General features: G+C 40.1%; 1 long non-coding RNA gene across 1 annotated transcript in view; it reads right to left on the reverse strand.

Annotated features, from left to right (window-relative positions):
* Positions 1–5,939: 5,939 nt before the first annotated feature.
* The window catches only part of LOC111655450 (uncharacterized), a 55,570-nt gene continuing 39,988 nt past the window's right edge, over positions 5,940–21,521 (reverse strand). Inside the window, exon 3 of the long non-coding RNA XR_002760807.2 lies at positions 5,940–6,018. This is a non-coding gene — a long non-coding RNA (uncharacterized LOC111655450). The remainder of the gene's footprint in view (positions 6,019–21,521) is intronic.

Genomic DNA, 21,521 nt, shown 5'->3' on the forward strand with positions numbered 1-21,521 from the left:
CTGAACCCAGCCTCGTGGTAATTAAAGTCAAGTCTGTGTGTGTGTTTGTGTGAGCGTGAGATGTGCTGACTGGGCAAATCAGTCATCACTAATGTTCTTGGATTAAAAAGACAGAGCAGGTGCACCGTGTGGCCGGTTTCGGAGAAAAGCTCCAATCCAGGCATTACTGATTTGTGTTAACAGTACCCCTGAAGAAATGTTTACTGCTTCTGAAGTCAGTGTGGAATATTTCCTTTCCATTCAGGAAGCTTAGGCCTTTACTACAGTAATAAGGAGACAAATAACCTGAGGTCAGGAGAGTCCATGGTGTGTATATGTACACTTGCATTAAGCCACCTGTGGACAGTTAATAGAAAAGTACACAAGTGAATGGAATATATAATGGACTCTGGCTATACTGCACTGCAATCCTTTCTGCACAGCAGTTCACTGAGTGCACACATCCTCAACAACAGCAGAGATAAACCAAGCACCCTAATGCCCCTCACCAGTAATTGCATGTCTTCTGACTGCAGTTATACCAGTGATTCGCTTTACATTTGTAGGGGTTATTTGGGTAATTTGCTTCATTGTCTGTGACAATGCATCCAGCTTTTTAGCGGATGAGAAAATGGAAAGCACAAAGAGATTAAGTGTCATTTCCCTCTAGCAAAGAAGCAGATTCTTTTTTTTTTTTTTTTAACCCGAGTGGAAAATATGTTTTTCTACTCTTGTGCTGAGAGCCCCTGGGCTGTGTTTGCAGAAAATTACACAACCAAAACTGGTGGCAGAAATGAATCAGAAAATGATTAGATTTAATTGTTAAAAACCACCAAATATCAAATCACAGTTATTATTATTTTCCTCACTGGAAAATCAATGAGGAAAAAAAAACACTATTAAGCTAAAGAAGCATTTCTGTTGTGTTCCGTAAACTGAAACCACTAAAACACCATGTCAGTAGCAAGCCTAAGACTCTCCCCTGATTTCAGAAACATCACCAACTGGCTCAGTGTCACAGGAATGTGAGTTGACAGACTGTCATAGCAGGAATAATATGAAAATCCACTGAATAATATTCAGTGGGAAGAATAGGTTCCACTACTTTGCATAATGTCAAGACTTTAGACTTGGTTTCGACAGTTACTGACAAAAATGTGAATCAATGAGCACTAACGTAGAAGTCACTGGAATGTGATGAGAAACAGGACAAACGGGAGGAGGGATTAGTTTTACTTGGGCTACTGTGTGGCAGATTAATTCAATGGGTTGGACTCTGCGCGTCTACAATGCTGCCAAGATTAACTTTACTTCCTTCTCATGTGTGTCAAAACAGAGGAAGAGTGAAATGTTTTGGGGATGAGTTGTTTAAGAGTGGCAAATTATTTTAGCCACAATCAAAACAATGTCATCCAAGTTCACGGGAGTTATTGTGTGTCGCTCATTTATAAGCATCGGCCTCCGATTGTATTGTTTTATCATAAAACTCATTAACATTGACAGCATCACTAAACACATAGGTTAGTCAAACCTAAAGATAAAGCTAAGGCAACCTCTCTGAATATGTAACTTCTTCCTTATAAGAAGTTCCTTCCTTCATTCCATATAACTAAAAACAATAATAAAATCCAAGTTGTAATAAACTGGAATTTCCTGTTAAGATTGACCACAGCTCTGCACGTTACTGCATGCTTTCTAACCCAGGTAGAAAAGAAGACTGAGTAGACCAGATGCTCTTTCTCTGCAGCACCTGTAGAGGGAGGAGAACATCAAATCACGATATCAAGCAACAAGACACAGGAGGCTTTTGTTAGTGTAACTCAGACACAACAAAGGCAGATTGTCTTATTTTTAGTTCAGTTATTTCTCTTCTTTGTTCAAACAGAAATCATTTTCAATAACAGGTGCTCTGTTCCAACAGAGACCACTGACAGACAGATTATACATCACTTTATTTTTCCAATTTCACTGCTGCTGTTGACATGACTGACTCTCAGCCTCTTACTTTACTGCATGTGTGCAATTAAACATACCATATATATTCATATACACATGGCAGCATATAACATGCACCCACTAAAAAGTACATGTGTGTATGTGTGTGTGTGTGTACTGCAGCAGCTATGTCAGCAGCGGTCCTATAGCACCAGGTGATATTTATGAGGTGTTAAGAATGCTTGCCTGTAGCCCAGTGATGGGAGACTGATCCCACCTCCTTGCCTGCCTATGCCCCTGCCTAACACCCCGCCTGGCTCCTACTTAACGACACACACAGGCACTAAACAGCACACGTTCACATGAATACACGGCTGCACACACACATACACGCACAACAACCCCTGAACTTTTAAGTGTGAGTCTAACATCTACACCACCCCCATACCCTGCACTGAAAGACTCACTTCCTGGGGATAAACACACCTTCTAAAATATCCCCGCTGCTCAATTCCACTGACTCCAACAATTTTCTTTCAATTTTCCCCACTGAAGAAAGCTCTCCTCCTTCTATGGAGAAATCACACATGTTGTGGTCTTCATCTAATCTTGAAAGCACGGAGATAAGTGGGGACCAGTGGCTCGAAAGGTCACTGCTAGAGCCAGTCACAAAGGAGCAAGTTTCACAGCTTTTATAAGCGTCAAAAGTAGAGCTGGGTGGTACAGCCTAAAGCACGGACAATAGTGGTATACATCACAGTATATTTGTTTTTCCTAAATCAACTGCAACCGTTGTTGTCCACATAATTTGCAGATTATCATTTTCTGCTCGTCTGACTTTTTAAACCCGAACGTCCGCATGATGGAAGCTAATTTTTAATGAATTATATACATGCAGAACTTCCGTTTGTCCAAAAGAAAATCCAGCTTTAAAATGCATTTATTAAATTTCTGAAGGTGTGGAATATTATGCCTCATTATAAATTGTGTTTATCTGACAGCAACATGGGTTTACAACAGCATCATAACAGATAAAGACCACAGGTGAAAAATGATCAGAGTAGCTTTTACTCCAGTCAAACCAGGTCACTAACCTCTCTGACTTCAGAGAGGTCAAACTCCCTCAGTGCTAATTATTTACAACAGCATTATAACCATCAACAATATATTGACACAGTAATGGTAACTTCATTACAACCTCGGCACAGGAGTGGGACACAACCAAACCTAATGTGTACATTTTGCATTGATCGCTGTGGCAACACACAAGGAAGGGTCGCAACTGAAAATGACACCACCTCATTTCGCATGCAAGAATGAGGGATATTGATATGTAGATTGATGGCAAGACTCGCTCAAGCCTTGAAAGATCTATTATATTAGATTTAGCTCTTGTGGTCACAGCAGCATTTACATAGGCTCAGTTTAGTATCACCTGTGTCTAGTACCGGCATGTAGCACTCAAGCCCGTGACTGACACCAGTCCCCTTTGGTCTGCTGTGAGCTCTCTACCATTAAAGCCTTTCTCACCAAACATCTGTCCAAACAACTCTGGGGGTTATTCCGTCTCACTCTGCCCGAGCAGCTATGCATTATCTGCCTCTGCTGCTTCCCTAATGCTGCAGGGACTTAGAGCAGGATTAAACCTCAATTATGCACTTCCCCATTCTCTCCAGCTGTGCGTGGAGAGGAGAGGAGAGGAGAGGAGAGGAGAGGAGAGAAGGTAGAATCTAAATAAAGGTCTAATTCTTTGAATTTGAGCTCCGCATATGGCTCCATCATTTCAACAACATGATTATTTCAATTTCTTGTCTTGCAGATTTCTGCTGAGAAAAACCACTCATTTCACCGGCTTTGTCATCAATAACCATTAAGACCTCACAACACATAATGACACACAAAAAGCCTTTAAAGCCATCACGTTCACTAATATACTGTAGGTGTGAGGCTACATTACACTAATTGAAAGAGTTACTATTACATAATAAAAACAAAAAATCTGAGACAAGGTGTCTAAATGATGAGCACTTGAATGCACTTTTTTTTTACTTTTCAGGTCTGATGTGCTCATTATAAGAGATAAAAGAATTACTGTCAAAAATTCAAATAGATCACAGGTTCTCGTTTTAAAAATGAGCTCCCACCTATCATCCCTCTGACAAATGAAGATGATCACAATCAAAAAAAAACCTACAGTAATCAATCACTCTGTGCCATCTTCTTAATAATGATGCTGTGTTTCATTATGTAACTTCAAGCTACACAAGTCTGCACTGTAATGCAGTGTCAAAGAGTTGTAATGCAAGATTTATTATTTCCTTTTTTTGGCCGAGCTGTAGCAGCTGACATTAATATAACGGCTTTGATCCAGTATTAATCTAGTCACACATTCAGCTACAGTAGAAAGAGTCCAGAACACACCAGCAGTGTACAAAACATGTCAAAATACATCACTGTCACTCTTATGTTTCAGCACCAATGCTCCATAAAAAAGCATATTTCTAAACTAAAACTTTTTTTTTGTCCTCTTCTATGGTATTATATTTATTACATTGGACTTATTGCTGCAGTACAAAGATATTTGGTATCTACAAGCCACAGTCCCATCTTATTTGAGACAGTATTTCAAAAAACACATTTCATGGTGAGCTACGGCTGGAGAGACTGATTCGGATGAAATAACATCAGACACAACTAAAATCTCCATTCGAACTTTATATGCTTTACATTATGCTTCATATGCTGTACCATCTTGTTTATATGCTGCTGCATTGAGCGACTGGTGTCTTTTGGGCATAAGGAGATGTATATAGAATATGGTTTGAGATGTGAGGGGGCAGAGTGAAGTCTGAGGGGATTAACCAGAGAAAATTTGAACAGTACTATTTACATACATTAATATTAACCTTGCAAGTAACACCTTACACATTATATATAATATAACTGAGATACCAAACCGTCAGTCAAACAAAAGAGAGTAAAAGGTTGCCTTCCTGTCTGCATTAGTGAGACACCATCTACATTTAGTTTTATTAATAGAGAGCTGAGACTGAGTTAAGGCTGTATTCACATCTCTAACCACTAAAGAGCAAGTTGTGAATAAAACAAAAAGTTGTGGGGAAAAAAAAAAAGCGCTGCCATATCATCACCTTTCAAGTTGATAAGGCAAACAGCCAGCAAACAGCTAGAGAGCAAGATTAGCCTAACATTAGAGCAACATTAGCTTTAATTTGCTGCCAGATTTCTATACACCTCTCTCTGTCAGCTGTTTTTGGTTTCTACCAACTCAGGAGGGAAATATCTGTCTCTTTAGCTGCTAACTTCTGCACTATGTTCACCAGCTGGCCCCTAAATGCTCCTGCTGTTTGGTGCTTGTCATTTTATACATTGTTATTATAAAAAATATCACTAATAGCAGTCATTTTATCATTCTGTTAAGTCTCCAATAAAGGTTCAAGAAAACAAACAACAACCAAAACTGTAGTGAGCCTGACAGGCAAAACAGAGGGCAAAAAAGACTATAAAGCAACCACGCTACTCAAAAAGCTTAAAAAACATTAGGTAAAAACCTGGAATGACCATGATGAGCTCCTTTAATTTAAACTGTGTCAGCTGCTGGACTGTAATCGATGCCGTTTCAAGTGATTTTAGTGAGTAAATCAAACTTTAAAAGTTCCTAAATATAATTTTAGAAAGTGAGGGGATCACGTTTCCCCCATCCCAGGTGGAAATTACACCCCTGTAATGGCAGCTCATCAGTGGGCGTCACTTAAGCTTCTTGCTTATAAACTGCAGAACTGTAATTGTAAGACGTAGGGCTAAAGCAGGAGTAAACACATCAGCATACTGCATATGCAACACAAATACAGAATGAAGACAGAAGAAGTGATAAAGATAATAAATCATTATACAAACAGCAGCATCTCCAAACCAGCCGCTCGCTGCGTCTGTGTTATGTCCGCACACATAACAAGCGTACATGTATCCTACTAAACACATGGGCAGACGGGCAGAAAATAACCTACCAGTCATGTTGTATGAGTGTGTGTGTGGTTAATGATTTCCCCAGGCCTCCTGCGTTGTGTGGTCCGCCTCGTCTCCGCCCTGGAAGAAATAAAAAGAGGATTGTTAGGGTGGGTGAGCAGCTGAGACAGAGGGTGGGGGGCAGAGAGAGGAGGGAAGGGAGGGAAATAGCATATAGAAAACAAACAGGGTCATACAGTACAAAGGCCAGCTAGGACACCCACCCATCCTCCCACTGAAATCCCCTCTGCCCTGTTTCTCTGTGTCTCTCATCTGTTGACTTCTTTGCCTTCATCTTTCCTCTCTTTCCTTCAGTCTCTTGTTCTTCTTACTTCGAAGACCTTGTTTTTGTTCCCTCGTTCCTCAACTGTTCATATTTGTCTTATTTCTCTCTGTTTTTCACTTTCCCTCTGTTGCTCTATTCCTCCCTCCTTTTCCTCTCCATCGTTTTCTTCCCTCACTTCTCTCTCCACCCCGTCCTTCTGTGAAAAATCTAACTCTGGCCTCAGGAGCCTCGGCTTGTTTACCTCGCAGACAGACATGAAAGCCAAACATTTATCTATGGGCCTGCGTCACAGTCATGCTATAATTGGTGCAGAAACGCCCTCCTACAGCTAGCATCACTGGTTCTAATGTGAGTATTGGCACTTTGGCAGACTGGCATCAGGTAGATATTAGCATGCATGCTATAGACTTCTGCTACCGCTAAGTTCTGACTTTGATGTGTACTACCTCGCCAACTCAGATAAGAAGCTAGTGCAGCGCTCTTATGCTAAGCTAGCTGCAGCAAGTTTCAGTATAATTGAAGAACATTTTGGTTTCTTTTCCAAGAGTGAGATGAAAAGATCGATATAAATCTCTGGATGAGAATTGGCTGTATTTAGCCTAGCTTAGCATAAAAATTGGAAATGGGTGAGACAGATTGCCTGTATATAAATATGACGATTTGTGGTGTTATATGGAGTTACTGTATGTGAACTACTTCTGGAAGAACAATAGTTTATCCACCACCCAGCGCTTTTTACGGGTGACAGGAATATTTTAGAAACTTTAGTGAGCTTCTTTCTCCAGTGACTGCAGCTTCATATTTAACTCACAGATGAGAATGGTGTAGATATTCTCATCTTCCTCTCAGCAAGAAACAATTCCTTTCAACATCAGAACTGTCTATTTGCCCACAGTACTCATAGCATGGCAGCTGAATTTTCATGTTCTTTTTTTTTGTAAGTCAGAAAAGCAATGTAATGTATGACAAAACCAGAGCTATGGTTCAGTGTAATGAGAGTCAAATGAAGGACAAAGATGTCACCTTGTTGTTGTGCTCCAATACAACTTTTGACTTTAGTTCCTGTCAGTCAGTTTCTATTAAGCGCAAAATGAAAAGCAGATTGTAGCTGTACCTCACACAACACTTCTTTTCTCTGGTGAGGTCTATTACGATAATTACAACTTCATAATGAATATATTAGCCTGACAATCTGTATCTAAGCTTTTACAGGATATTTAGCCCTGCTACAATTCATTACGGTTCGTGTCTCCATAAAAATCCCACATGGACGCTAATGCCCACAAGCATTACTAGACATGCTGGCCTCAACAGACAGCTGCTTGGCACAGAGGAAAAAGAGAGATTTAATGAGACGGTATCCACAAACAGAAAATCAGAAAATCTGTGAAAGTGAGAAAGGGGAAGGAAGGGAAACCACCTAAACTGTAAAGTTTTTTGAGACGGGAGAGGAAAGGGGAAGCTGTTAATGTATTCATGCTCCCACCGGACCGTGTGCATGTGTTTGTCTGTTTTTCTATATGTGGACATATGATGTGAAATTAGAGAGTGTCTGTGTCTCGTGTTGTATCAGTAAGTTACATATTTTCCTGTGTTGTTATCTCATGCATAAAAATTTGACAAAAATATCCTAACTTTACGTTAACTTACTAGCTTTTTCTGTAGCTTTAAGCTGCACACATCCTACCTGCTAAGGAACTCCAAAGGATGCACTTGAAAGTTTTGGGAAAGAAAGTGGATGTTGAATTTTTAGATATTTGATTTGTTGCATTTTCGACAAGTAGAAAATCTTGTCTTGGTATTTTTTTCAGAAACGTTAACTTTAGCTAAACTTTCTAGCTTGTTCTGGAGCTTTCAACTGAGCAAACTCGATCTGCTGAAGACTACCACAGGTTGTGGCTGAAAGCTTTACAAAGAGCTATTAAGTGGAGCTGGATTTTCCATTTATTTCAATTACTAGATTTTTCAAAAACAAAAGAATAAAAAAAAAAAGAAAATCACTTTTTTCAAGTGATAATCCAGAAGATGTCCTACATCATGACACATATTAATACCGTACCATACCATATTGCCTAGTCCTACTGTTTCATTCATGTGTGTATATGTGAAGGAAAAGACAAGGATGGCTGCACTTATCATGCCACATGAGGGGAACTCCCCTCAGCCTGAACATAAAGAATCGATTTTCCTGCAGAAACACTCTGGAGAGGATGTGGATGGTAGGAATGGTGGGTAGGTGGATGAATGGTTTAATGGATGGAGGATCAAAGAAGCACAAGAGCCTCTAAACATGACTAATTTTACTAATAGATAAGGTTGAAGGTCATACACTGAGTTTACACAAAGGATCTCTGGGCTACTCAGTGGATTTGTAGTGAGTCAGTGAAATGGACTGAGTTTGTGCTGTGTTTGACTGTTTGAAATGAAAAGTGCATTGAAAGAATATGGGTCAGATATGCCACAGAGACACTAGATCAACTCACTGAAGACAACATGTTAAGATGGGAGGTCAACTATTTAGCCCCTGTTGACAGTCTGTGACAGAGGCCAACTCACATGTATCCTCCTACACTAGCAGCAGAGGGGAAAACAGAAGCAAAGTGAGGGGGCACTGACAGCAGAGCAGCACTGCATTGGGTCGAGGGCTTCAATGTCTTTGCAAGAAAGTGAGCTTCAAAGTGAAGTCTCTTCATTTTTTTTTTTCAATGCTATCGCCACTGCCAGCGCGGCCTTTTCACCATCCTGCCGCCATGAATAGCACCCTTTGTCACAGTGAAATTCCACTGGCAAGTCTCGAATTAGCTGGAGGGCTCTTCCTCTGCAGGCCTGTGTGGGCAAAAAAGACAGGGCACAAAGGGAGCGGTAGCTCACTGCAAGGGGAACTAGGCAAACAATAAGGAAACTCAATGCAGAAGCAGTCATACGATGCACTCCTGCTGGGCCTAAAACTAACTAATTATATAATTTGAGTGTTCTGCACTGAGGGGAGGAAAAAAATGTGGGTGAGTGGGAAAGAATTTCTCAGCCTCCATGTTGTGTTAGTTTTCAAGGCAGAAACCTGACAGGTGGTTAACCAGGATTGGATTGTCAAAACCCAATATGAATCCGCCAGTCAGTGCTTACGGTGAATTGTTAGGGAGTGGCTGACCGACAAGAACGTAATTACCACTCTGCCTGTCTATAGCTTAGGATGGGCTGAATGTCTCATTAATGCTGATTAGTAATGTGACTTTAAAGGGGTCCTCCACCGATTTTACAGATAAAGCTCAAATTACTCATGATGGAGTGTATTATTCTGGAGGGAGAACAAAACCCTGGTGATTGCCTTGAGTTGGGCATGAGGCTTTAAATGTTGAACAGAAAACAGCGTGCATGAAGTTCTAATGAAAGATGCAACCGAAATGCATTATGGGAAGTGTAGGACCCAGTATTTTTAAAAATTATTATCACATCTTTTATGGTGTATCTAAGCTGATCCTGCTGCAGTATCAGATCTCATTGTACAGTATATGGAGCTGGGTCTAAACCAATGGCATGACTCAAGGCTCATACAGTACATGTAGTCAACAGCTTTCATGATGGATTGCACCGACTTGGATGGATTACTTTTTTTTTTCTTTTGTCTGACCTGATTTTAGACCTTTAAAAACTGAACCTACAAAAACATCCGAGCAACAGACACATCATCATCTAAAGGTGTGTTTAGTAATTATAACCTCATACTGATACCTCAAGCAAGTTTAGGAGGTGCAGATGCATCAACAATAAAGCAACGGCAGACCAAGATGTAAACAGGCAACTTCCTATTTCCTGTCAACAAAGCAAACACAGTAAACCATAGACGGTTGTGAGGTTACACATGCTAATGTACTAAGACAAGAATTACTGCCTCGCGGTTGCGTGCCTTGTAGCTATGTAGTGAAAACATGGATGCAACACACACACCCTCAACCCAGCAGCACAGAGGATCTATGCAATCACCACGGTTTGAAGTTCGACAAGATTAGTGTCAGCGATTCAGTATCCGACCAAATGTGAACTATAGATGCAATGTTCCTAAGTTATAGCGCTGAATAATGGCCACAAGTGTTTTTGCAGAACATTATGATGTCACATTAGAGTTGACCTTTGACCATTTGGATATAAAATGTCATCACTTGTTATCCTATAAGATATTTGTGTGAGTTTGTCTCATAAACAGGGTATGAATTCTTGAGTTATGGTTAAAATGCATCTTGTGAGGTCAGAGAGAGTTTGACCTTTGATTTTTGACCAGCATTATCTAATCAGTTCATCCTTGAGTCCAAATGGACATTAGTGCCAAAGTTGAAGAAATTCCCTCAGGTGTTCCTGAGATACTGCATTCAAGAGAATAGGAGAGATGCCTGACTTGCCTTCAGTCACGGCTCTCATCAGCATAGCGGCATAAAAATGGGTCACTCTCACTATTGCATAGCAAAGGGCAAGTCTGACTGAGGTACTGCAGATGACAACTCTGGGAAGGGTTAAAAAAAAAAAAAAAAAAAGACTGTAATTAGACAAGGAGAAGCACAGCAATTCTTTATCTAATAAAATATGCAGTACACTGTACGTCTTTGGAAATTGTGTTTTTGTAGCGCTTAAACAAATAAATACGTGGTTCAAAAGCCAAACCAAAATAAGCAACATAAGTACTATGGCAGAGATACAACAGATCCCAGATGACATCACAAGGAGATCCAGTTCTGCTGAGAGGTTGATCAAAGGTACAGGAGGTGTTTGCAAGGCTGGTGCTGTCAAAGTGCATTTCATTTGACCTAAAGGCACAATGTCACGAAGAATCTTCTTAACAGGAATCTAATTATCTGATAGCTTCACATTAACCATAGCAGCCTGGAAGTACTCTAGAAAAACAAAGGGGGTCGGGGGGCTTTGATAAGATCCATGAAAGGCTGACTCCCGTGCCATGACTGATTGTTTGATGCCTATCTGACCATGCCTGCACTCCAACATCACCACCACATCCTTGCATTTTCAAAGGGAGGCTGTAAAACCTGTCTTGTAAATATATTTAGATGATGTTTTAACAATCTGACCACAAGCTCTCGTTGAGGCATGTTATGGGATGCCAATTAAGCATTTCAGAGTCTTTGCCCTACTATTTTTCAGTCCAACACTGAAAACAATCATTAGTTGATACAAAAAAGGAAAAGCTGTTTCACGCTGAAGCAACAGCAGAGGCATCTCAATTATAAGTCTTGTGGCAAAGTTCTACATTTGAGATGTCTTTGATGCATGCTACAAGAGAGGGTTGTTTTGTACCATATGTGCTTCCGCTGCTTCCTCCAAGTGTCTTAAAAAATGCCAGCGAAAATATCACCAGTAAGATCTCACCAGATAAAATACTCACAGTGGACTTGAGGAAGTCTAAAACAGAAGCAGAAAAAGTCTCCCACTTCAGAGGACATCCAACTGAAAACATCTTGAGGGTAAATTCTGTCAGTGGGCCCCAAGTTCACCACTACACCCCCCCCCCCCCCCCCCCCCCCCCCTCTGGTGGCAAATGTAAGCCTTTGAACTGCTGGCTGGGAGGGGTGTGGGGAATTCACTGGCCTGTCAGGACTATGAATGATGGTGGATGGAAAAGATCAGATCCTGCCTCACTGCTCTGCCTTCGGGGAGACAATCTTCTGACGATGCAGACCGAGCCATGCAAGGCTTCGGCCCTGTCGGGTGCAAAATGTCATTTTAACATACAAAGGCCCAAATTAACCAAGTTATTTCAGCAAGGGACATCGTACTTGACAATAAGACTGGCAGGACGTTTTAGAAACAGATGTCTCCAGAAATACTTTGAGGTGTCTCTTAACAATGCAATATTTCATGGTGAAGTATACACTGCAATGGCTTTGACTAGTTGTCTAAGCTGGATTGAGGGAATTCACAGTAGAAATGCCCTCCAAGATCCCACTCATCTACTTTGCAGCAGTGCATTGCATCATGGATATTCTTGTGGCTTGTCTGTGGGAAAGTGCTCAGAACTAATCTGGTGTAAAGCGGCTCCCCTGTCAATGGCTTTGCTGAGTTCACATGAAAACAGGGCCCTTTAATAACACTCATATCCCACTCATCACCACCTTCACACTATCTCCTCCTCGCATGGCACTTCATATTGAACCATCACAAAATAAGTAGTTAGTTAGATCCAACATCCAAAAACCCTTTTGATCTTTTTTGGATGAACTCAACTCGACCCACACAAACCAGTGGCATAAAGGAAAAATACTATCAAACAATTGCAGAAGTTTATGAGCATCGATGCCAGCAGCCTGAGGGAGAACAACCTTTTCTGGCAGGAGAGTGTAGGCAAGAGAACAAGAGAGAAAATGATGCGTCGTTATAAGAGAGTCAGAGAGTGAACTGCGTGACGTATGGATTGAAGAGAGTGGTGTGCAATCTGTGTGATGTGCGTGTGTGTGTATGTGTGCATTTACATGATTAACCAATAATTCATCACATGGAGGATGATTGGTTTCAGAAAATAGTATAAAATGCGTATCTCCGATCGAGGCATAAGTCACATCGGTGCCACGTCAAGGCAGAAATAGGGCGTCCATTGGTCATCCAAGTGCCAGTCCAGTCTTTCAATTGCAGCCTCCCAAGCTGAGAGCATACTGCCATTTTTACTGTGGTTTTCAGATTTCACCAATGTTCAATTAAAAATTTCAGATTTTCTTGGAAAATGCACATTAGTTTAAAAAAAAAAAAAAAAAACATGAAACCAAAAGTAGTTGTTTCTTGCACAAACAGGCTGTTTACACAACACAATCAAAGGCTGGTTTAAGCATCAAGTCTATTTTCTTCCATTTTACGGACAAAATCTCTTTTATTTTGTTCTGTCAGAGGAGCGAAGCGGCCACTGCAGCTATCTTGGCTAATAATAATCACTGACTGAATTACAGATTTCACTGAGCTTTATTGTGACTTAAAAGCAAAAATACGCAAAATATGTTACTTATGACCAAGCAGTCAGAATTAATTGATCATACAAAAACAATCCACATCATATTTGTGAAGCCACAAAGAATGGATGAATGAACCACTTTATTTAACTAATAGGATGAGTATACGGTACTGCAACGACTGTAGAACCTTTTCTCGATTATGACTAAAAACACCCTCTTGGGGGTAGTTATTATTAAAGAGGCTTTTTGTGCAAAATTCTTATTTCTTTATATCTGGGTGTTCTTTCAGTGTTGGTCAAACTGGACCACACTGCTTGGGGTTCACCTCACTGGAGGGATACAGTCCCTCTGGAGTGAAAGGTAGCTCCTGCCTTTAGTGACAGTCCGCTAGGTCATGTGTCTGTGGTCCACAATGCGTGTCAGTGTGGGCATTTTCATCCTAAAACCACATCATGATTGCCTTTGCATGACAGCAGTACACACACATGTAAATATTTCATTTGGGAAATGTGTACTGCCCATCTGGAACTGATTTAGACAAAAAATGTTCCTTCATGGTATTTTAGCTGTTTCATGTAGCTCAAAACAAAACATGTTCTGGGTTTCGATGCATTCTTCAATCAGACTATAAAGCTTAAGATGTAGCCATCTAACATCAGGAATCAATTCTTAAGCCATGCGCAATGAGTGTAACTGTGGATAAAACCAGTTACTCACACATACATGGACATGCATGCCCCCCAAACCCTCACACATGATCTACAGTAAATGTCCTTCAGGCCATCTGTGTGTCAGTCTATTCAGGTTGGGAAGGGTGAAGAGGGGGTGGGGTTGCAACATGTTCATGGTGTCACTCCAAGGGTAGTCGTTTTGTCCTGGTGAAAGACTGGACTCGCTCTACGAGGATTCATAAAATGCACAGCACTGGGGAAGAAAATGACCAAAGAGAGATGAGGAGGAGGACAGCGACACAGAGGGAGAGGACGAAGATAGACAGGCACCGAGACTGACAGACCGAGGAACACAAGGCCTCGTTGATAAGAGGCTGCACAGCTGGGTGGTTCAAGGAGACAGAAGGGGAGGGGGAGAGTGAGAAGGTCACAGCAAACAGGAAGAAGACAATGCAACAGGGCTTGTCAAAATGAAAATTTACTGTTGGTCAAGCTGCAGATAGCTTTCCTCCAGTGCCCTCGACGATATATTTTGCATGAAGTATGTGTTGAGAAAAAACGAGCAAGGGGCATGGAGGGTGAGGAAAGAGCAAGGAAGCTAGAGCTCTATGAATGCTAATCTGTATACGGGGCGTGAGATGGAGAGAGACTGGCTCTACATAGTTTAAAATATGTTAAAACCTTTCTTTCTTTTTTTCTGGGTCAAATGAACAGATGACTCATAATGTCCTATGCAATGGCAAATGCAAAAACAAAATTAATTTATATATAAAATTAATTTCTTATTGTAGAACAGGTTAGTATAATTTCCCTCACAGGTTTTGGGTTTATTAAACCAACCCAAAGGAATAGAGGAATGTGCAGTCATTTCCATTCATTTTCCTGGGCCATGTAAAGAGGGCAGGATGCAGTCAGTCAGTCACCTCTGACCAAATACTGTGATCTCCACAATGATCTCATTCAAATCTCATGGAACACAATCAAGGCTAGACACAAAATATGGTCTTATGACTGAGACACAATACTGGGTCCCACATATAATTAGGAAATTACCACGTGAGTTACCAAGATTATCATATTTGAAACATTTTTATTATGTTTCAAGCAACATGTAAAGCACTTTTTTTTATGACATTTGCTATTCAAATAATTTATCCTCGTCTATATTTTTGAAGAATAGAACTTTTGGTCACATTGCAGTTTTCTCCCCAGTGGACTCTTTCCATCTTTTTGATTTAGAGGTCAGATCAGTTGAGTTTCAGATTTGAGCTGTCTTCAAAATCAAAGCTGTAACTGTCTGTGAGTCCTTGTATGTTTAGAAGCTGCCTTTTTCTAAGATCCATCAGCAGTTACACCAGCCAAATGCTGCTGAATTTTAACTGACTTGATGCTAACTGCATTTTAAGATTATGTTATTTAATCATAAAGCTCTACATAGGTTGTCACTTATTTAAATGTCTGATGTCTGTTTTCTGATGTACCACTCTGGGCTCTATGCTCTAGGTTAAAGCTTAAAAGAAAAGTTCTGTTTATTACAACTTGGATGTTATTTCCATAGGTTTAATTTCAGTTGTGATAGCATTGCACTCACCAAGCACTGCACCCGGTCTAGAAATAGTCTGACCCATAACCAACTATAAGACTGCAATGTGCTGTTTTTACACTTTTTTGTATGGCTTAAACAAATAAGATACAGTGTTTATTAGTTAGTGTTACAGCTGCTCAGACAGGCTATCTGTTTCACCGCATCACACATACTTCACTTAAACATCACTTGTGTTTGTATGTGTGTAAGTGACATTGGTATTTCTGACCTAGAGGCTATTCTTGGTCTGCAGTTGTGTTTTAAAAAACAAACCTGACTCCTCCCCATCTGTGCATCTCATTCATTTGTCTATGAGCTTCCCACCACAAAATCTAGGAAGGAAAAGGAAGGAAGAAGCTCCACAGGTGCATGACAACAACAGCTGGGCCCAACCAAAGCTCAAGAGATGCATTAAATCACCCTTCTCAGCCCAGAACAGAAGCTATCATCGTGGAGGCTAAATGCGATTAGTGTCTGGTGGTAATCTAGGGTCTATTCATTCCTGCTTAGAGTAGGTGACACATCTGATTCACAGGATTAGTCCACCTCTCCTTGCAGTGGAGGGGAGGGGAAATCAAAGGGCCAACATTAGGGGAGCACTGAAAAAAGGAAGGAACTGCGTGGAAGAAGAGGAAGGGATATCAAAGAAACAGAAAGGGGAGCAGGAGCCATGAGCCCAACACTCTTCCATAATTAAAGCAGACAGTTCCTTTGTGCAGCCATGTCATTAACATAACCCAGCACACTGCAGGGGCCACTGCTGCACTCACTTCTTTAGTTAGTGCCTTCAAAACATATGTGATGAGGGGCCAGAAGACACAAGGAACTGTCTGATGCAGCAGATTCCACCACATGATATGTTTAACATTCAAAACTTTACCGACTGTAATTTCATGAGTCTGATTAACCTTTGAGATACAGCTTTGCCCACAGCACATACTGATCTGAATAGGCGCATTATCCCAAGCGAAAAAAAAAAAAAACATAACAGGAACCACATGCATGCTCATAAATAAGTATATATGTATATATACAGTACATATAAACACACAACAGTATTAGCTCGCCATTGAAGCTATGGTGTTTTAAGGTAGTAGTTGAGAACACTAAACCAACAAACCATGTGCCTCACCAAATGATGCCACATGTGACTATGGGTCTGTTATCTCTGACTGTGTATCTGACTCGGCCCCATCTGCAACCGTTTTTAGCACCCAGTCACTTCTTTTGTTTTAAATTGAAACTTTCCCTCTTCTCCACTGCACAAATAAATAAAGAGGTAGAGACAAGTGCAGAGATTCACACACAGTTTGCTGCGCAATTGCTATGGACTTGACAGTGAGGGCTGTAACATAACTCATCAGAGCAGAAGTCATCCCACAGTGTGTCCACCTGGGTTCAAAGAATAGGCATGCATATAAATGCTTGGGGTAGGAATCAAACAGGTACCTCATGATAAAATATTACCATGATATTTTGCTCAAGATTTTATCATTTCAATGTCAAGAAGCCATTAAATAGCTCAGTGGTTACCTGCCAGAGAAGGAGCAGTCAAGAGTTCAAATGTCTGTAACAGAAGAAGAAGAAAACACCTCCTCTTCAGTGTCGCAGGAGAACACAGTACTGCAAGAGACCATATGACTGTGTATAATCATATTGATTATTTGTCCCAACCCTGACGCACAATCATAGACAAAGACTTGAGAGTTGCAACACAACCATTTTTAAATCTCAGTTATGCAGTCAGATATTTAGAGGGACAGGGGATTGTTGTGTTGTGGGTTTGGCTCTGTCCCCTGCACAGAGACAGACACAACACTCAGCTGCAACAAGCCGAGGAACTTTCACAGATTTACAATTTATTTCCACTTGCACGTCTGTACAATGTCGCTCCTCGCGTTAACCTCAACTGCACCTCACTGTACTTGTAATATTTTAACCCTGAGATTGAACCTATAGAGGCAGAATATGTAAAGTCAACAGCACGTGACACCTGACAGGAAGTTCAATGTCAGCAAAATATGCTTACATTAATAAAGTGCATATTCAAAAATCACATTCTTTTTCAATCTAAGTACATGTTAGATTTCACATATTGATAGGTTGGGGGATCCAAACTAAACAAATTATTTTTTGCCCAAAATGTGCATCAGTAAGAAGAATGTTAAAAACTCTTAACTATCAAAAGCTGTGATTGATTGTCAGGTCTGATGTATAGAGATGTCCCAGTACCATTTTTCCTTCCTGATACATGAGCTTGTGTATTGGCCCATAACGAGTACTGATCCAATACCATTCCAATAGCAAAAATGTACACTACTAACCCTGTATGGATGTGATATGATTGCTATCATTGTTGTATGGCTGAGGCTAACCCTTAACATTAACGTAAAATATGAATAGATATATGAATGGCATGAGATCTTTCTTTTATTACCTAATGTGACTGTCAATCATTTAAAAAATTAATCTTGAAATAAATACACACTAATTGCCTCCCATGAAATTAAGGCCTTGCAAACTGTACACGGTGCCTGTTTACTAGTGGGACTTTCCAGTGTAATGTTGCCAAATTGCTGACATTTTGCTAATGGCTATCGTTACACTATTGACAGGAAATCACTTGTTCTTTGCCGTTTTAAAACAGTAGCTCAACTTGCTGTGTAGACTACTGTTTTAGAGCAACAACGAAGAATTCATCTCCGGAGGAAACTGCCCTTTTATCTGGATGTGAAATTATGAAGTTTATTAATAAATTACGTACATAAATTTTCATACTCGCCGATACCAGATACCTTATTTTAGGCAGTGTTGGAGGCATTTCCCATACTAGTATCGGTATCTGAATAATTTTACTGATTTGTAGTTTAGTTCACTTATTCTTTGAAGAGATAAACCCTGAAAAAAATGTGTCAAATTTGAGACTGAGTTTATTGAGGCAATGTATCACTTAGGCATCAGAACTAGTGATTTCTAGTAACTCCGGCTCCTAAACGGCTCTTCATTTTATCACTTCTTCCTTTTATAATTCAGCCAAATTTAGCGCTGTTTTGACCTATAATTAGTATTTGTGCACATATATCACTTAAATTATTCAATGTAATTATAATAAACCTTATAATTTCCATAATACCATAATTTTACATCATGTTTAGTATAAAAAGATTAAATGTAAGAACATTTAATTACACATGTATTAAACGTTTTATATATACTGACACAGTGCATCTGGTCCTCGTACATAAATGTATGTATGTATGTATATATGTCACAGTTCTAATGATACTGTGATGTCCATATAAAATAAAATAAAATAAAATAAATAATAGACTATCCAAAAAACAAATCATTCAGTCACAGTCAGCATAGGGTGCCTGCCCGTGGCACAGAGAAAATCATTCTATCATTCTGCCTTGTATTAATTTACAAAAAAAATAAATAAATAAAAAGGGCGCTTGGACGGGAGCCAGCTCCCATCGTTCACTCTCGCTCTTTGAGCTGGCTCGTTCGCGACTGACACATCAATAATCAGAACCAAAGCTCCTGTATTATATCAGTATTTATGTCACCCATCCCCAGGTATTTCTCTCACAGGAAAGCCAACAAACGTGAGACATATTGCAAGAAAGCTTCAAACCACAACGCCTTCATTTCACTGAAAGTCAGTACAATGGCGGTAGGTTGATATAGATATCACACTGTCATGGGAACCACACACACAAAGCCTTTGGAAAACCCTTTCAAGCCTCAAACTACTTGTAGGTCTATGTATCTTCCTCTTTTCTTTCCTGGGCTCTTGTTACTCACTGCTTTCCTCTGTGGATTTTCCATTCTCTTTGCATTGAGAAATGCACGGCGATGGCGTACAGTATAATGCAAGGCCTGTGAGGTTTCCCTCTCTTTTAGGTTTTGCATGTGCCTCTTGTAGCTGTGTCATATGGTCCCTGTAGATACAACTACACAGAGGCAGAGACAGATAAGAAGGAGACTGAATTTAAAGTGTCAGCGAGCAAAAACAAATTCCAAGGGTGTCAAAGAACAACAACCCGACAAAAGTGACAGAGTGAATTTTGACTAAGAAAGGGAAAACAGAGGGGGTGTGAGTGAGAAGGTGCAACAGATCATTCAAAATGAAGAGAGTGAAAAACAAACATTAATGATAAACTTCTGGACTTGCAGTAGGAATTTAAAGCCATCGTGATTAAAACAAAATAAAATAATTTGTTAGAATTAAAAAAAAAAAAAAAAAAAACTGCAGTTCACATGAGGAAGTGTTAAGGTTTGTTCTTGACCCGTGACATCTGCTCACGCTCTAAGCAAGTTAGCTTAGCTTATCTCATCTTATCTTAGCATACAAGCACATCTAAAGCTCACTAATTAGCATCTTATTTGTGTGGTTTTGCAGAAGGTTACATGCTGGAATAGTTCTTGGGCAGATGCAGAGACTGGTAACCTCATAACGTGCAAATTAAACAAAATAAAATGTAAATTAATTATGTAAATGGTACTTTTTTCTTTATCCAATTCTTTGTTTCTTTATACTAAGCTAATTAAACTAAGCTAACCAAACCATCTCCTGCCTGTAGCTTCATATTCAATGAACAGACATGAGAGTGGTATCGATCTTCTCATCCAACTCTTGGCAACAGTTTGTTTAAAGGCTGCTACAAGCAGAAATATAAATTCAACACCAACATTACTTTGCTTTATGTTTTTAGAAATTTTCCATCCATATCTCACCAACTTGGGTGAGCTGAAGGACAAACTGTTAAATCTGAGTATATCCAAAGGCTGATTTCTCGTAATTTGAATTATTATAAATGTGAAAGTGATTTCCAACGACTATAAGAAGAGAAGCTGTATTATTGCTGTACTTCTGGGACGAGATATTGCCATTGCTTTGCCGTAGGCGCCTGCAGCCTACTCTCACAATCGCTGTCAAACAGATACAGTGCAGCAACAGCAGCGGCACAGAGAAGGTCTGCGCTGGAAACACTGTGCCAGGAAAAACAAAAGCGACCCGAGGAAACCAAATGCAGTCATTGTGGTGTCTGCACAGCCTGATTGGACATTGTGTGCAGCTTCTTGAGAAGAAATTCTGCCAATGGGGTGAGATTATTTTACCCTGTTGCCAATACAAAGAAATTTTGCATAAGAAGATTGCTGCAATCTGCCTCAATTTAAACAACTGCCAAAGAGGAAATTATACTGAATCATTTTTTTATTTTTATGTTATAAGAAAAATGTCTTCCCGCTTCTCAAATGAGAAAATTAGCTTCTTTTCTTTATTTTTATATGTTTTTAGTTAATTCTTATCTTAGACAAAATTAGCAATTTAAAGACATCACCTTGGGCTCTGGACATTTAGGGCCAATCAAATAATCAATTAACTGAAAGAAATAGTATCAATAATTGAAATTAAGATTAGTTTTTATCTGCAGGGGCCGCAACTAAAGGATGAGGGTTAGTAAATTGGCCAAGAGAGCGAGAGACTGAGAAATCACATCATCTGCTCTCCATTGCACCGTTCCCCCTTAAGAACCTTACCTAATGCTCTGCATACATGCTGAAACCCTGACCCAGTCCATAGATAATATCTCACACAGTACACTCCTCCTGTCTGTCTGAACAAAACAGTTTTGCTTTTCTGATGCTTTTTTTTTTCATTTCTTGTCATGTTTTGATGACTGAATTCTGTAGCGGGACATACTGCAGTGCAGACACACCCTTATTTGTCTTAGCTGGGCTCCAGCTTTTAATGCTACCCTGCAGTGTACAGTACAGCATGTGTAAATGTGCAGTACATTATGTACTTGACCATGGCATTGCGCTGTGCTACAGTCCCAGGCTTTAGTAATCCTGTCTCCTCTCACAGATAAGAAGGGAGTCTACCTCGCTGCCTGTTGGTCTACGAATCTGATGTGAGAGTGCATTGTCCCAGCTGGAGAGGCGATGCCAGAGGATCTACACCATGAACACAGAGAGATCTTCATCAAGTGAAGCCAAAGATGCAGGTCTATGTTAGAGCTGACAGCATGTCAGATGGTGTTATACCCTGCTGTGGCCTTTCACTATGTCTAACAACATTAAAAAGGTGG

The sequence above is a fragment of the Seriola lalandi genome, unplaced genomic scaffold (assembly GCF_002814215.2).
Source record: "Seriola lalandi dorsalis isolate HSWRI2012SDOR001 ecotype SW California unplaced genomic scaffold, Sedor1 jcf7180002054317, whole genome shotgun sequence".
In the NCBI taxonomy this organism is placed as follows: domain Eukaryota; kingdom Metazoa; phylum Chordata; class Actinopteri; order Carangiformes; family Carangidae; genus Seriola; species Seriola lalandi.